The sequence below is a fragment of the Canis lupus genome (assembly GCF_048164855.1).
Source record: "Canis lupus baileyi chromosome 3 unlocalized genomic scaffold, mCanLup2.hap1 SUPER_3_unloc_2, whole genome shotgun sequence".
Taxonomy (NCBI): domain Eukaryota; kingdom Metazoa; phylum Chordata; class Mammalia; order Carnivora; family Canidae; genus Canis; species Canis lupus.
In genome coordinates, this window is record NW_027326405.1 from 318,315 (window position 1) to 333,719 (window position 15,405).

At 49.4% G+C, this 15,405-nt stretch overlaps 1 long non-coding RNA gene across 1 annotated transcript; it reads left to right on the top strand.

The window, feature by feature from the left end:
• Window positions 1–2,979: 2,979 nt before the first annotated feature.
• Window positions 2,980–13,164, top strand: LOC140629216 (uncharacterized). The gene is made up of 2 exons (XR_012027057.1): window positions 2,980–10,854; window positions 11,783–13,164. It is a non-coding gene; the product is annotated as an uncharacterized lncRNA (long non-coding RNA).
• The last annotated feature ends 2,241 nt before the right edge of the window (window positions 13,165–15,405 follow it).

Genomic DNA, 15,405 nt, shown 5'->3' on the forward strand with positions numbered 1-15,405 from the left:
AACGCTACGAAAAAGCACAGGGTGCTCTGAAGGTATGCCACTCGGAGGTCACTGTTCCTCAGGAACCTGAGATGCTTCTGCGGAAGCCCCATTTGAGCCCAGCACTAAAGAATGAAGAGGAGTCCTCAAGGTGAGGAACTAAGAGAAGGGTATCTAGTCAGAGGGAACAGCATGTTCAAAGGCTCTGCGGCAGGAAGGCTCGAGGAGAGAACAAAATCTGAAAAGAACCCACACAAGCAGTGAGCGTGGGTGTGAGGTGAGGCCAGAGAGGCTGGCAGGGGACAGGGTGTGCGGGGCCTTGTGGGCCACGGTGAATGGGGACCTGTGGCAGGACAGCTGGCAGGAGGACCCTTGGGAAGGGAGGTCTTGGGAAGTGTCAGCTCCCCCGTCTGATCCTCGCCCCACCCCAGGCTTCTGACCCTGCCAACGCCTCGGTCAGCAAACAATGCAGCAGCAGCCAAAGAAGTCCCAGAATCATCATGATTTGTCACCAGTTTCAGAAATCAGCCACTGCCAATGAGGAAACACTGCAAGAGATGATGTCATAACTCACCGGAAGTCACAGGGCAGATGGGTGGCAGAGCATGCCCAGAGCTTCATTTGCAGTCAGGGCCACCGGAAGTGTGGGCTCAGCCATAGATCAAGACCGAGCGCAGTGCTCAAGGAGCGCCGTTGGTGCTCACTGACTATGTTCGGAACAAATTGGCTTTTGTGTGGAAACACAAAGATGTAAAAATAGCATCTGCCCTCGTGAAGCACCAGCTGGTTGGGGAATAGACCTAAAAATAAATGCCGCAGCTGATAAGGGCTGTCGCAGAGGGCCCTGTCCCCAAGCCTGCCCCCTCTCAGCAGATGCTCCAGACCCTCCTGCAGCCTGGCATCTGCCCCTAAAGCCACCGTAGCAAAGGTCACCAGTGCCCGCCTGGTCGTGAAGTCTGGCGGACATTCCCAAACCTCACGCAAGTGGACACGTGACTCTTGTCCTGCCGTGACACGCTCTTCCTTTGCCTGTAGCATCATGGGTCTTCGCCCACCCTGTAAATGGTGATGCCCTCTGGGTGGCGGCCTCAGCCTGTTGCCCTTTCCCCTCCACCCTCCCTAAGGGCCCTCACCCATTCCATCCTGGGGACCCAGGCATCAGGACTACGCATGGGTCACCTAAATCTCTTACCAGCCAGGACCACTCTCCTGAGTTCCAGGTGCAAGTGGCCTCCAGCTTACAGGACATCTCTGCCTGGATGGCTGCCAGACACCCTGAGTGCAACCTGCCCACAATACCCTGAAACCAGCCTATCTCCCTGTTCCCAGGCACAGAGGTTTACCAGAGTCTCCTTCCCCCTCCCCCATAGCCAGGCAGCCACCATCCTTTCCTAACTATTCCCTGATCTGCCTCCCATCCCCCTCAGTCTCTCACCTGGGTGACACGGTGGCCTCTGAATGGGCTCCTCTCTTTCCCTTTTCATCCTCCACCCAGCAGCCATCTGACTGTAGCTTCCAAGGCCATTCCAGCCCGTCTCCCACCTCTCTGCACACCAGCTGTGCCCCTGCCTATAGCTCCCAGCCACGCTGTCCCCGCCTCAATGCCCAGGGCTGCCATTCACCCTGCCTTCCTCCCTTTCACCTGCTGACTTCTCCTCCCCCTCTTCCCCCACCCTCCTGCTCCCCCTCTTCCTCCTCCTCCCCCCACTCCTCCTCCTCCTCCTCCTCCTCCTCCTCCTCCTCCTCCTCCTCGCTGCTCTCAGCTCACCACCACCCCCCCAGCTCTCAGCACACTGGCCTCCCCGCACTATAAGTGTGCTTCTACCTCCAGCTCTTCCTCACAAGGCTGTAGGCCAGCACATCTTCACCGTTCTCTTTACAGCCAAGTAAACCCCATCGTATGGAGACACACATTTCTCTCTTCATTCATTCATTGATGAACATTTGGCTTATTCCTATTTTTTTACTATTATGCATAATGTTGCTGTGACTATTTATGTACGAGGTTTTATGTGGACACACTGTCCCAGCTTCCAACACAAAATGCCATAGACTGGGCACCCTAAACAACAGAAGTCATTTCTCACAGTCCTGGGGCTGGAAGTCCCAGATCAGGCCACCAGCGTGGTGGGGCTCTGGTGCAGGCTGTCTTCCTGGCCTGCAGACAGGCTGCCTTCTGGCTGAAAGAGAGAGCTCATCTCTTCCTCTTCTTTTTTTTTTTTTTTTTTTAAGACTTATTTATTTTAGAAAGAGCGTGCATTGAGCGAGGGGGGAGGAGCAGAGGGAGACTCTCCAGCAGACTCCCCGCTGAGCAGGGAGCCCATCTCAGACCACCATCCCAGGACCCTGAGCCGAAACCAAGACTCTGACGCCTGACTGTCTCTTCTATAAGGACAGGAATCCCATCCTTGTGGGCCCTACCTCCCAGGGTCACCACATTGGAGTTAGGGCTTCAACATATGAATCTGGGAGACCACAAACATTCAGCCCATCCACATATGTTTTAATCCCCTGGGGTACATTCCTGCTAGTGGAATTGCTGGGTCAGACGGTCACTCTGTGCTTAAATTCGTGATGAACTGCCGAACTAGAGTCTTCTATGGTGGCCACACCATTTTACATTCTCATCAGCCACGCGTGTTTCTGTTCTCTCCCGTTTTCCGCAACCACTGTTTCAGGGATTCATTCTCCTCAAACCTCCGGCCCTGCCTGCCTCTCCCTCTCCCTCTCCCACTCCCTCTTATCCTCCTGATGACCTCACCTCTACCTCACAGAAATAATGGAAACCCTCAGCATCCCACCAGCCAAGATCGCAGCTCCCCCACCACATCCTCCCTTGCTTCCCTGCCCCTGGTACCTCAGAGCAGACATCTCTGCTAATCTTTTCCCATTTCTGGAAAGTATCTGCCACCATGGCCACCTTTCTCTCCTCCTCACTGAACTGCTGTCTCAGGCAGAACTCCCCAGGAAGTAGAGAGAAGCATGTGGGAAGTTCATGGAGGGAGTGCTCTCAGGACCACACCTGGTGTGGCAGTGGGGGGGTGGGGGGCGCAGGATCCAGCTGAGGGGAACTGACCCAAATGCAGGCCCATCTCAGGCCTCTACTGAGCCCACGGGTAGCTCTAGAGCTGGGCTAGCCTCAGCGTTGTCCCACACTGTGGCTAGGGGGGCAGACCTTTAAACTGCCTTTATCATCCAGAGACCTCCTTGGAGGGCTAGGGGAGAGCCCTTGAATTTGGGCAAAAAGACTCTCTTCAGCCCAAGGCATGTCCTAGAGAGCCCCTCAGATGGGACCTGTTAGGGAAAATAAGTGCCCAGGGCACCCACTACAGCATCCAGCGAGCTCTGTCCTGGGATTGAGCTCCACACCCAGCTTTGTGCTGAGTGCAGAGTCTGAGATTCTTTCTTTCCCTCTCCCTCTGTCCCTCTCCGTAGCTTGTGTGCATGGTCTGTCTGTCTCTAAAGAAATAAATACACGAAATCTTAAAAAAAAAAAAAAAAAAGAAGAAGATTGGAATTCTATTTTTGCCCATAGTAATAGACCTGCTCAGTTTTAAAGGCTCCCTTGCAGCTAGGGTGACCATGTGACACAATTCTGGCCAGTAAGATGTGCACACAAGTCTCTGGGTAGGGCTTCTGGGAAAACTTGCTAACAAGGGCCAATCCAGCTGGCACATGCCCTTTTGTCTTTCGGCTCATTATACTTCTTCTGTTTGGAATGTGGACCCACTATCAGTAGATCTAGCAGCCGGTGCTTGACCATAAAAATGAAAACTTCATTCTTGGTTGGCAGAGTGGAAAGGGAGATGGGCTGAGTCCCTGATGGCCTCATGGAACCATGGTACAACCAGGGACTGCCCACCTCCTAGGACTGCTGTCCTCCGGCTGCCTGTTACCTGGTGAAGCCACTGCAATTGAGTTTCTATTACATGCAATACTGACTTGTATGCTGAGATTTGTAAAATGTCACCATCTTGAGAGTTTCCAATCATGAAAAATGGCCCGAGAATGAAATCACAGTGTCATAAACCTTCATATGTAATCAGCTTGTGCTTATGAGGGATTGTGTAACACATGGAAATGGTACAGAAGATGGGTCTGTAATCCAGGTTAGTCGAGAGTGCCACTCCTATTTTCTGAGAAAGGGAACCTCTCCTGGTAAAAGCTATGGGAGGAGATAAGTAATTTAATGGGCTAGAGACAGAGAGAATGCCAGAAATCTCAGTCAAGGACTATGTGATTCTGCTGCTAATGGGCCAATCATATTTTACTCCATTAAGATAAAAGATGCTCAGATGAGGTGGAGGGAAAGCCCAGAGTTAAGATTCAGAGATTAGAGCAGATGTCAGCTGTGGAGATGAGAGCGCTTTCACAAATCTGTGCCATCCTAATGGAGCTGTCCTATAATCCATGGCTTCCCCAAGTGAGGCACTCCGTCTGCCAGTGGTGCACTGGACCCTGCGTGGTGGGCCAGAGCCCTAAGTAACACTGATGTCATGCTGAGAAAGTTGTTTTCTTTCCAATTCTTCTTTTTTTTTCCTTTTTTTTTTTTTTAGTCTATTCCTTGAATAGTTGATGTGGATGTGTGCGCTTTGTCCCAATTTCAGAAGAGTATGCTTCTCTCATCTCTGGCTACAAGTCTTCCTTTTTTGAAACAACCAGTTTCTTGTGCATTTTCCCAGACATGTTTTGTGCATCTACAAACACATAGATTCATATAGCCTTTTTTATTTTATTTTTTAACAGATTTCATTTATTTGAAAGAGAGAGCAACCAGGGGGAGGAGTAGAGGGAGAGGGAGAAGCAGACACTGCCCTGAGCTGGGAGCCCGATGTGGGGCTCAATCCCACGACCCTGAGGTCATGATCCGAGCCAAAATCAAGAGTTGGATGTTCAACTGGACTGAGCCACCTGGGTGCCCCCATGTAGCCTCTTTAAAAAAAATTTTTTTTAAATAGGTTAAGTAACTTTTTTTTTTTAAGATTTTATGTATTTATTCATGAGAGACACAGAGAGAGAGAGAGAGGCAGAGACACAAGGAGAGGGAGAAACAGGCTCCATACAGGGAGCCTGACGTGGGACTCGATCCTGGGTCTCCAGGATCACACCCTGGGCTGAAGGCAGCGCCAAACCGCTGAGCCACCCAGGCTGCCCTCTTTTAAATAAATTAATGGAAGCATGCTATACATGACTGCTCTGTTCCTTGCTTATTTCACTTTACATTTCAGGGAGTTCCACGTAAGACATAAAGAGCTGCCTAGTTCTTTTTAAAGACCGCATCCTATACCATTGTGTAGTATGGCTACACATACAATTGGCTAGTATGTAATTTACTTGGTCCCCTGTTGATGGACTTACCTGTTTCCAACCATTCCATGTGACAAGAATTGTTGCCTTGTACCTATGTCATTTTGTGTATTAATTAATCCATGCGTTGAACGAATATTTACTAACCACACACTCTATACCAGGCCAGCTCTAGGCACCAGGCAGGGTAGATCAGTGAACACAAAGACCCCAGTCCTTGCATCATGGAGCTGCCATCCTATAGTGGAGAATAGACAGAGGATTAAGTCTGAAGTAGTGCGTCATACTTTCTGTCAATCCTTCTAATTAAGTCAAGAAGAAAGTCTCCTTTGGTGCCAATGTGTCTTTAACACCTTTTTCTAACACTGGCTCATCTTTTCGAGACAGAGTATTGGTCTAAGGATTAGAGTTTTTGGCAGGCCACAGACCTAGGTAGAGCTTATTAACAGTATTTTTTGTTTGTTGTTTGTTTGTTTAAAGATTTTATTTATTTATGAGAGATACAGAGAGAGGTAGAGACAGGCAGAGGGAGACGCAGGCTCCCTGCACAGAGCATGATGTGGGACTTGATCCCAGCCACCCAGGCATTTCAAGTATTTGGTTTTTATTGGATTTATTTTACATAGCAAATGATACTGATTTTTCATCTACAGTCAAAGATGAAGGTTCCTTTCAAAGTATCAAGGATAATCATGCTACTTTCAAAATAATCTAAGCTTAAAAAGGAAAATGAGTCAGTTTAGAGAAGAATGTTAAATGAATAATAACAGAGGTGGAATTCGGAGGTGGGAAAAAGAAAGCCCATGAAGGTGATATTCAAATGACCCATGTGAATAAATCACTAATGTAAACAAAACACAGAGAGCTGAGGCTCTTTTTTTTTTTTTTAAGATTTATTTATTTATTCATGAGAGATACAGAGAGAGAGGCAAGACATAGGCAGAGGGAAAAGCAGGCTCCCTGCTGGGAGCCCAAGGTGGGGGGTGGGACTCCATCCCAGGATTCCAGGATCATAACTTGAGTCAAAGGCAGATGCTCAACCATTGAGCCACCTAGGTGCTCCAAGATGAGGCTCTTTATACTGTAGTTGATGTTTATTTTTGTATCCTCATCATCTTTGGTATCAAAATGGTCTTGCTTCCATATTTCTTCCTAGGCACTTTATTTATCATTTATTATTTGCTTTGATTTCACTGAATTCCTGGGCACAAAGGTTTGCCTATGGTTGTCCGTGTGTGCATGTTTGTGCGTGCGCATGCACGTGTTTTAATGAACTGTTAGGAATTTGCATTCCCTCAGAAAATCTCTTTCATTTGAATTCCCCAGATGCCCAAGGCTTCTTTGTCATTGCTGGCTCCGGAGGTATTTGGAGACGACTCTGCCAGGGGTGCTCATGCCCTACACTTAGATATTCATAATCTGGTTAAGACTTGCTCAATAAATCTCTTAAAATATACTATGATGAAGTAACCAAACCCAAGGAAGCTTTTTTCCCCCCAGGTCGGCCTTTGAAGAGCTTTCAAAGCCAGAACCTTCTGAACAATTCCACAACCACTAGTGGGTCTGCAATCACCCACAAGCTTGTTAGCTCAAGATGCAATTAGTTCATTAGCTCCGTGGTTGCAAATGTAAACAATGGCGCATTTCACAAATGTGCCCTTGATGCCAAGTAGGTGGTAGTAACTCTCTACCAGTGGTTGTCAGCTGTGGTCTGAGGGTGGGCTGTACCTCAAGGCCCTGTGGCAGGGAACCTCTGTGGGGGAGATAAGAAAGGACAGGGTTAATGAAGAGAGGTGTGGGGGGAAGCAGAACTAGAGGCAATGAAAATGCATCTGGGAACTTGGAAAATGAGAAACAACAACATGCCTGGAGTCACTTCTTACTCAATCTTCCCATCACTTGGCACTCATAGACACTCAGTTGAGCAGTCCCTCCAGGTGGTCTTCATCCTTCTAGAAAATTCAGCATCTCTCCCCCTCCCACTGTGACGCTGGGGGTGAGTTGGAAGAGCTCTCTACCTTTTCTGATCATAGCCTGGGTTTTGTATGTTGTCAGCACCCCAGCACACACACATACCCTTTTCTAGAACAGTTAAACCTTTTTATTTCATCACCTCTGAGAAGGGTCAGTCACCCAAGAGTGAGATTGTCTGGTTCCCATGCCCCGCACCACTGGCGCCTGGTTAATGGCTGCACTTCCGGAGGCTGGGGACCCTGAGGAGATGCAGTCTGGCAGGTGGGACAGTTAGATGGAGGCCATCTCTCTGGGCTGGAGCCATTCAGCTTCCTCTTTCACTATCTATAACGGTCCTTTCCAGCAGTGACCTTCTAGGATTCTCAGAAGCCGCTGAGAAGTGTAATTGTGGGGGGAGGGGGACGCAGCGCAGAGGCAATCAACCAGGATTCTGCCTGGAAGGTCATGCGGCCGAGCTCCCACAGGGGAGACCTTTAAGAAGCAAAAAGGAACTGAGAAAACAGCCAGGAGTCTGCCTAGCCTGGTGTTCCTGGAATTCTGCTTTGTGTGTGAGCTTCCCGCGGCCCCTCTGACTAACAGGAGATGGGAATGGGAAGCTAGAGGGTGGGTGGGGAGGTAGCGTGGCCTGACAGCTCTCCTGGGCACTGCCAACTCCGCAGACTGGCTCCAGGTTTCCTCCAGAGGCCCACCTGGGGCTCCTGAGAACTTCACCCATGAAGGTGGGTGGCTTCCTGTCTGCTGTGCAAGACGCCAAGCAAGTCTACAGCTTGGGTTCCCTTTCCACCCAGGACAAGCTCTCTGCCCACCTGGTCTGGAGCAGGCAACCAACAGGCTGTTATCTCTAGAAGGCTTGCTTTAAAACCGACCCTTATCCAGGAAGGAATAGCTGACTCCACCGCCACGTTTATGATTCAGTACTTGTCATCTTGAAAGGCACTGTGAGCCTGGCCTGAGCCACAGGACAGATGGATTTTGGTTGGAGAGGGAGGAGGAGGGAGTGGGAGCAGCAGTGAGGTTGGAGTGTGGGTGTGGGTTCTTAGGAAAAGGTACAATTGGGATCAGAGCCACCTCTGAGGGTGCAGACAAACCCAAGGATCCATTTCCTCCCTCCACCCAACATTAGTGCAAGTGAAGTCTCGCTAAAATAAAAATTGAGGGTAGCCTTGGTGTGCAATGCATCCTCACACTACATCACGGTTGTTTACATAACTGTTCCTCGCTCTAACTTGTGAGCTTCCAGAGGACGGAGGGTGGGGTTATACTCACCTCTGTATTCCAGTGCTCTGAACTGGGCCTGACACACAGGGATTGCTCAGTAGGTACTTAGGTATTAAACGAATGAATGAAGGAGGGAGTGAAGGGATGAGTGAAACCACAAACACAAAAATCCTGAAAACCATAGTCAGGATGAAATGTCATTGGGAGGAGCTAAATGCAAAAGCAGTTGGTTGGGATGGGTGAGGGTGGGAGGGGTACACATGTCTTGCTGCTACTTTTCCTTCAAAGATTTAGAGAACCCTCCCCTCCCATGACCCCACTGGCTGCATTGCTCTCTAAATGCTCATATAGTGTGGTCCATTCATCCATTCATCAAATATCTACTGAACACCTGCCATGACAAGCCCTGAGCTGCATGACTGGGAATGAATAAGACCCACACATGACCCATCTCAGGAAGACTGCCCAGTGTCACTAAATAAATATTGACAATGAGCTGTGACAAGTGCTGGGACCTGATAGGTCTCACAGAGCTAGAGTGATTGTATAATTTAGTATCCCAACTGGAACACCGTTGAGAGTAAAGATGATTGTTACAGGTTGAATTCTTTGGGAGACAGATTCTGAGATACAGATTCAAGTGCAGAAAGTTTATTAGAGGTGCTTTGGGGTCAACACCTATGGAAAGGAAGGTACCCAAGTCAGACTAGGCAGAGGGAGAAGTACCATATTATCAGTGAAGACTTTGGCCAACTCCACAGGGGGTTCAGACCTCAGATGGCCCCTTCAGCATCAGCTCCAGTTAGGGTATGTGGTCTGGCTTTTATACCTCCTGCCTCTGGAAGGAGGTGTGGCCTTGGGCAAGGCGGTCCCTAAAGAGGGCTGACAGCTGAAGGCATCATCTGGCAGCTTTCCCAACAACTTGGGATTTGGATGGTGCCTCACAGCACCTGCCACAGGGGCACTGATGACAAACATGTCCAGGCAATAGGCTGTCTGGGGTGCCCATGGTGGGAGCATCTACTGGGGCCTTCAGCTGGAACCCTGTATCAGTGCAGGGTGGCATGAAGCTGAGGGCTTGTTCAGTCTGCAACCTCTTTATCATCAGCTCTCTTCCCTTCCCTCACCCGTTTCCTCTGCTTTAGAGGACAGTTGGTGCCTTTGGTGTGCATTATATCATTTCACGTGCATTATGTCACTCCCTGCAGGATCATCATATCATTTAATTTGCGATGAGGTGAGTATAATTATTGTTCTCACTCCCACATCCAAACTATTGGAAGTTGTCTCCCAAACAGAGCCAACTGTTCACTTTCTCCATCTTCACCACCTCCACCCTAGTGCAAACCACCACATCCTCTCTCCTAATTGCTGATGTTGTTTTGATTTTGAACCAAGATGTCCAACAGCATGGAGCTGCTGGAGAAACAGGTGGCAATGCGAAGAAAATGAGTCAGAAGACCACTGAGGGAGCCTCAACAGAGCACATGAACTCAAAAAAACCTTAGAGAAGCCCAAAACATGACATTTGATTTGAAGAATCAACATATGACCTGAAAGTTGAGGATATTCCTCTTAAGAATAAACTGAGAGGCAGGAGAGGCCTGCCTGAGGAGGCCTCCCTGAGGCCGGAGTGTCTGGGTTTATAAACCTCAGGCCAGTGTCTTGATTTCTCTATGTTTCAGTTTCCTTGTCTGTAAAACAATGGTAATGACAACGGAACTGTTGGGGCACACATGAAGTGCTCCTCTGGGGTAGCTGTTGGTGTTACCTGTGAGCTGCCATCTTGGTCTGCATTCAGCATGGTGGATGTGGCCTTTGGTGCCGTTTCCGGGCTCCACCTCCCTTTGACTCCTTTCTCCAACACACCTTGCCTCCACTCCCACATGGAGTCATTTATCCGTTTGGCAAATATTTCATAAGTTGCTACCCATGCATCAGGCACTAACCTCTTATTTTATTCTTCTGCATCCCACAAGTATTTGAGCTAATGGGCAGGCTGCCCTGGGCTTGCTTTTGCCTAGATGAGACTCCCTGTCCCCTGCCATTTCTTATTCATGCTCAAAGTCACGCAAATGAAAAGCCAGCTTCTGTTGCGACTCAGCTGCCTCTTGTCCTCTGTTTTGGACTTCTGGACCTTTAGGTGCTGGCGGAGAGTGTGCATCATGAATGCCCCCTTGGCTGACCCCATGAATGGCCCTTCCTCCTGGACCCAAGAAGCCTTGGTGGGAGAGGAGGCCCTTGGCAGCTTAGAACCCTGCTCTCTCACGTGGCTGGATTCTCCACTTAGATCCTACCTTGGCCGTAGTTTTGTGGACTCCTCCTGGCAGTGTCTCCTTTTCCTGGATGCCTTTCCCAAAGTCAGGAAAGGGCCTGGTAAGGATGAGGGAGGGATGAAGCCAAGAGGGTAGTGGGCAGGGCAAGTGGAAGAGAGAAGTGAGGTCTGGGAAGCAAGAGGGGTTGAAAAGAAAGAAGTGTGAGAGGGTGCTGATCATGACAATTGCTATGAATTAATGCATGAGTGCTTCAATCTGAACAATAGCCCTGTGAAGTCAGTACTATGATCAGTCCCATTTTCCAGGAGAGGGAACTGGGGCAAACACAGGTTATAAAACCCTCCCAAAGCCTATGGCAGAGGTGGGAGAGCTGGCTCCACCCCCTAGACGGGGGAAGGTGCAGGAGTCCTACAAGGGCACTGGAGAAGGGCATGTACCGGCAGCAAGCCAACACTCAGTGAACAGTGTCGAATGGATGGTGGTGCTGGGAGGCTGCGGGCAGGCTCTTTACATAAACCCCTGGCATCTGTCTGGTGTCTGTGGGGCACCGGCTACTGAAGCATCTTATCTTCCCCACCCAGTAATTCCTCAGTCCCCTTGGTCAAGGCCATACCCTCCACCAACCAGAGGGAAGCTGGATTCCCCAGTTCTGAGTTGGAGTCGCCCACACCAGCTTCAAGGAGGGAGAGGGCTGTGGTGTGGGCACAGCTTGACATGGGTCACTTCCCACCCCTGGGACTAGAGGGGAGGAAGTTAGCCTCATTTTCCTCAGTCATAAAATAGGAATGTGGGTCCATCCTCCATGTCAAGGTGAAGATGAAGTTATATGGGGGTAGAGCCCCTCACAGGACAAGGGAGTGAGTGATAAATGGATGCTGTGAAGGTGGCACCTCCTCACCAGCCCTACTGCGCTGATGGCTGATGAGCTCTTGGCAGTTGACAAAGCTATTTCCGCTCCCATGTCAGCCTGACTTGGATCCTCTTAGTGGGTGGGCAGGCACTGCGTAACCTCCCTGTCTGTTTCATAGATGAGCAGATTGAAGCCCAGGAGATCAGAGAAGATAAGGAAGCCTTGTGGAGATCTCTGGGGGTCTGCAGAGGTGTCAAAAAGAGAGGCCGTCTGAGCGCCCAGTGGGACGGGCCTGCTGTCCCCCGCCTCCCTCACCCACCGAGCCCATCAACGCGGTTGGGATCTATTGGCCTATAACTAGTCCCCACGTCCCTGTCCAGCAGCAGCCTGACCTCGTTCACTTGGAGAAAAACAGGAAGCTGGGCTCTGCCAGGAATCAGAACACACCCTTCCTCAGCCCTGGGCCACGAGGACGCTGGGGGGCTCTGGAGGCTGGTCACAGGACAGGGTGTGGGGTAGGGGCTCTGCAGGCCAAGCCAGTGTGGCGCAGGGCCTCTACAGATAGGCTGGGCTCTGGCCAGGCCTTGCTGAGTTCCCCAGGGGCCAACAGGACATGGGGAGGTAGGGAGCCAGGAGAAGGAGCTCTTGGCCCTCTTCTCCCATGTGGGGACAGAACTACGGGGCACTGGGGTCACATGTGACTTTTGCCTTCATGGGCCCCCTCTTCTATAAAAAACATTCTACAACTATATTGTATAAAGATGAATATGACTCAGGCTTGGATTCACGATTAAGTTTTCATGATCATTTTAATCATTTGTCTTGTAGTTTTAAAAGAAATTACAGGGATCCCTGGGTGGCGCAGCGGTTTGGCGCCTGCCTTTGGCCCGGGGCGCGATCCTGGAGACCCGGGATCAAATCCCACGTCGGGCTCCCTGCATGGAGCCTGCTTCTCTCTCTGCCTCTCTGTCTCTCTCTCTGTGTGACTATCATGAATAAATAAATAAAATCTTAAAAAAAATAAAATAAATAAATAAAATAAATAAATAAATAATAAATAAATAAATAAATAAAAAGAAATTACAACAAAAACATTTTCCTGGGCCCCTAAAAGTATTATGGACCCTAGGTCTAAAGGATAAAGGGGAAGCTCCTAGCACTTTCCTGTCCTGGAGAAACCATATCTCCCCCAACATGGCCCTAAAGCACTGGGATGATTGCTCAGCAATCAGATGGGAATACCTGGCTCAGCCTGGAAATAGAACCTGTTTCCCCCTCTGTAGAATGGGAAAATTGGGACATCTGCCTCTGGATGCTCTTATGAGGTGATCTTATGAGAAGTGTCTGGCCCAGGGGTTGCCCCAAGGGGGCCCCACTGTTTAGGCAACATGGATTATGCACCTACTGGGTACAGAATCCAGGCAAGAATGTGGCTTAAGGGAACACCTACTATTTTATATCAGAGTGTAGGCTCATCTTTAATTTTTAACTTTTTATTGGAAAACAATTTACTATCTTTAAATACCCAAAATGTCCCAAATAGAAGTGTGGTGAAAATCAGCTGGTGTTCGTGTGTAATTTCAGTAAAGATTTCAGCCCTGGTTGGAGTCCCAGCCCACGAATATTATTTAAGCACAAAAACTGACCAGTGTATTGTGTACAGAGAATTCTTTTTCAAAGACCTTGAAGGCAAGAACTGAACTGAACTTCCAGCTGGCGAGGATTGTTCATGTTAAGGTTCTAATTTCTCTGATGTTTCTGATTAAAACCTCCCAGCTTCTCTGGCTGAGTTAGGTCACTCTGGTCTCTTGTTATTTCGGTATTTCCTGAGAATCTGAGCTGAGGCTAACTGACAAATGTGCTCCTCAGCCCGTTACCCGTGGGCTCTGTGGGCCCTCCTTTGCCGGGTGGGTGGGGTGGTGAGGGAGGATGGGGCATCCAGCTAATAGGTACTGAGAAGCAGAATGTGCCCACTTCCTTGGTGGTTGTCTCTTAATGATCCAAAGCTAATCCTGTCACTGTTCTGCCTGAAACCCTCAAGGGACTTCCTCTGGGTCTCCCAGGAGATGGGGGAGGCCCCTGCCCCTTGCCCACTGGAACCAGCCTGGCTCCTTCTCAGGACCCACTTCCTTACTTCCCGCAACTCTGGCCCCTAGGGGAAGCAGCCCCTCCTCTGTTGCTCCCAACGCCAGCTGCCTGTTGGCTTCCTTCACTCTGTCTCTGGAAATGACCTGTTTCCAAGTGTGACTGTTGGAGTGGAGTCTTCAAATAGAGTCCATCTGGCCCACTGGGTTGCAAATTCTCTGAGGGCCGGGCCTCACCCTGTCCTGCTCCCCACTCTACCCCCAGCCCACAAGAGACACCCAGGAAATATTTGTTGAAGCCTTTATTATATTTAAGCATACAGTATTAATCCATACAATAATGACTTCAAAAATATTTCCTGGAAGAGAGGCTTTGGAGTCACACAGATCTGCATTCCTTTTCCATCAGAGCAAGTCTCAGCTTTGTCATCTTTAAAGTGTACACAATAATTGCACCTGGCTTGCTGGGCAGCTGTGGGGAGATGAGGCCATGCCCAGAAAGCACGCTGTAGAATACCTGGCCAGGCAGAAGCAAGCTGCAGAGATAAAGATTCACTGTGGTGACAGGGATGGGAAAAGGTGAGGGCCCTGGACCCCCTGTACAAGATCATACTGCTTTGTTTCCATTAAGGATGGACATTCATCACAACTGCAGCTGTTCCCCCCTTACATTGGCATCATCTGATTTAGAATGGTTTATACTGCTTTGGTTCACACACTTGGCTGTACGTTGGAATCAAAGGGGAGTTAAAAAAAAATCCTGATGCTGGAGCTCAGTCTTGGAGAGTCTAAGGTAATTGATTTGGAGTGTGACCTGGACATTAGGACTTTTTACTTTTTAAAGATTTTATTTATTTATTCATGAGAAACACACATGCACAGAGAGGCAGAGACACAGGCAGAGGGAGAAGCAGCTCCATGCAGGGAGCCCAGGATTGCGCCCTGAGCCGAAGGCAGATGCCCAAGCGCTGAGCCACCCTGGTGTCCCAGACATTAGGACTTATAAAATGACCCCAGGTGGAGTGTTGGTTAAATGTCTGCCTCCAGGATCCCAGGAAGGAGCCCCTCATGGTCCAGCTGCTTTGGGCTCACTGCCCAGTGCGGGGTCTGCTTGCCTTCTCCCTCTGCCCCTCCCCCCCGTTTGTGCATGTGCTCTCTCTCTTTCCCTCTCTCTCTCAAATAAATAAAATCTTAAAAGAAAAAAAAAATGACCGCAAGTGATTCCACCATGTGGCCAAGGGTGAGAACTTTGGCCCTGCCCAAGGTGTGACTTCACGGTCCTCTGTCCACTTCCTACCACTACCTTCCTATGTGCCTGAAATTCATTTGACAGGGCACAGAAACTTCCACAGCACAAATGGGATAAATGGCTTAAAATGCAGATGACTAATTAAGGAGGGAAATCAGACTGAATCTCTTTCCTACTCGCTGGGGTTCTGCTATCAACTGTCAGATTCTTTTCTGCCTTCCTAGCAGGGAGGGGATTAGAGCAGACGTGTTGGGTCCTGGGAGTGGGAAGGAAAAGGGAGATAGGATCTGGTATTTGGAGACCAACATCCTAAGCTTTGCTACTGTGTAAATATGGACCTAAAGTCCAGTTCCCTGCTCCGTGAAATGACATTCATTTGAGAGCCGGCAGCCTAGACCTAGGGCCAATTCCACAATCCCTAAGAACCAGCTTTCCTGGCATCCTAAAACCTGTGTGTCTATGCAGATT